This window comes from Solanum dulcamara, chromosome 5 (genome assembly GCF_947179165.1).
Source record: "Solanum dulcamara chromosome 5, daSolDulc1.2, whole genome shotgun sequence".
Classification (NCBI taxonomy): Eukaryota; Viridiplantae; Streptophyta; class Magnoliopsida; order Solanales; family Solanaceae; genus Solanum; species Solanum dulcamara.
In genome coordinates, this window is record NC_077241.1 from 25,049,817 (window position 1) to 25,052,199 (window position 2,383).

Consider the following 2,383-nt stretch of genomic DNA (forward strand, 5'->3'; position numbering starts at 1 on the left):
AGACCAGGTAGGTCAAGTATTAGAAGAAGTACTGTGATGTTTAAGAGGTTCTGATTTCTTCCAACAATGGTTGGAAAATGATGTACGATAATAGTTTATAATTTTCCAGCGACTAATTGGGGAAAGAACTTCTAACAGAAGCACCTCAAAGAGATGTCAGGAACCAAATATATATACGAGTAAAAAGGGGGATATGTAAGCATGAACTGAATAGTGTGATACGAGTATGCAGGGATAAATTGGAACCACTAGTAAGACACACTTAGTACGCGTTGCCTAAGTTAAAGGCCTGCGTTGAGAACGCAGTAAGAGCATGGGGCTTAAGATACAAAGAAATGACGCGTGTACACAACGTCGCCCCAAAAATAGTGGAATCCTTAAGGGACGAGGAGGGAAAACTTAAGGAACAAATGACGCAACTTCTATTCACCCCAAGAAGCAAAGGATATAGGTTGGGACAAAACCACTACTTCGAGAAAACCTAGAATAGTTATCGTCAGAATACTAGCACTACCTAATTGGGATTGGAACAACTACAGGTGCTAAGTAATTCTTGGAAAAAGAAAAAGTAGAAGGTGGCCTTGGACGAGTTGTTCCCTAGGTAACATTATTCAAGTACCGATTAGTAGATAAGACATTACGTTAGATATGGAAAGGTTCTCGTCGCTTCGTAATTTAATCAAGGCTCCGTACGCGGATAGTCAGATTATAAACATGCCGATAAACGAAGACATGATGTGGTACCAAATAGATTGGTGAAAGGAATTGGACAAAAATTTAGACTGAACATAGAGACGTAGAACAAAGTACAAACAAAGGAAAGTGCGGGTACCCCCTAAAGGGGGGAAGTTAATGAGAAAATGGAAAAGGTAGGAGGAGGCAATTGATATAGCAATAAATGTGAGATAGACGTCTAAACTTTGATAAGATATCTTGCTAAACCAAGTTGGAAAGCTCCAGAAGTTACCAGTAATTGGATCGAAGCCGGAATGCTACATAAGGTAGCGTTAAGAAGTTTGTGACGAGACCCTGAACAACATAACACTAGAAGGTGGTTGCGGATAAAAATACAAAAAAATGTAACCATGGAAGGATATCGGATAACTCAAGAGACACTTCGAGGGATAATGACAACATGCTAGACCAAAAAGCCAAAATGTTGGCTATAGAGTTGGTCGCAAATGATGTTGCGATAAATGTATAACCAAGGACAAAGGAATAGAAAGCCTCCTATGGTAAAAAATGAGAAGAACACAAAATGAATAAAGGATAGGGGAGCTCATATGTCAAATTCCTTTAAAGCTATGCCAGCTAATAATAGCCAAAACTTAAAATGACTCCAAAGGTTACTATATAAAAGAACTTTAGCGCTACTCAGTAGCCCACCCTAATGAATGGGTGCGTACAGAAAGGGAGGGAATACAATAGGGGAAGTTAAACTAAACTGACCAAAAAGGGACATGGTCATAGCGGAACTAAAGGTCTACACCGATACTGGTTGCAAGATAACAGAGAAAGGGACAAGGCAAAACATAAAGACTCGTGAGACAACGCTGAGGTAAATCTTAGGCTAAATTGAGTGGCCGCACGTCATGGGAAGGATTACAGTGAAATGCGACACGAAGACTTCCAAGGGAGGTCACCCATCCCAATATTACTCCCGCCCCAGCACGCTTAACTTCGAAATTCTGATGGAACGTAATGCGTTAGTGCTGGTATGATCACACGAGATGGATGAATCTGAACTAGGGACGGAGAAACAATATGGGATTACGTACCTGGAATATTATAAGATACGTTAAAGTAATTCTAACAAGGACTTAAGCAAAACAAGAAGGATTAGCTACTTGCTAACTGATGACACATTTGAATGCCACAGTTCATCAACATAGTACCTGTTAATAAGAGGAAAACCACCGAAGGGTTATATGGACCAGTAGGCGAGGGAATTTCGACACCACTGAGCAACCAACTCTGAGGGCAAGAAAAAGCAAAACAGTTGATGTAACTTACGGATGACAGGAAGTAATACCCAAGGTTAAAAATTCCACAAATGTTACCTGTGAATTAATGGTGTTGACCCTTGCTCCTTCGATCACAGGTTACCTACTCCGCCAAGGAGGTATAAAGTTGTAAGGTAAAAGAGTGGTAGGACCTTACGGAGTCTCCACAGCTATTGTCCTAGGCAAGGGAGCCCAAGTTGTGATTAACTATTGAGAGATGCAGAGATGGGTTAAGTCAAACTATCGAGATGGATCTGATACTATGGGTGAAGTGAGACATGGCCACGAGTGGACCAAATATCTTCCCCGACATGGAATATAGGATAAGGGAGAAGAAATACCCAAAAGAATAAAGTGCCAGATAAAGTTCTGAAAGGAGT

The 2,383-nt window shown here is 40.7% G+C and overlaps 1 pseudogene; it reads right to left on the reverse strand.

The window, feature by feature from the left end:
• Window positions 1–1,609: 1,609 nt before the first annotated feature.
• On the reverse strand, window positions 1,610–1,729 carry LOC129890985 (5S ribosomal RNA; annotated as a pseudogene).
• Between the last annotated feature and the right edge of the window lie 654 nt (window positions 1,730–2,383).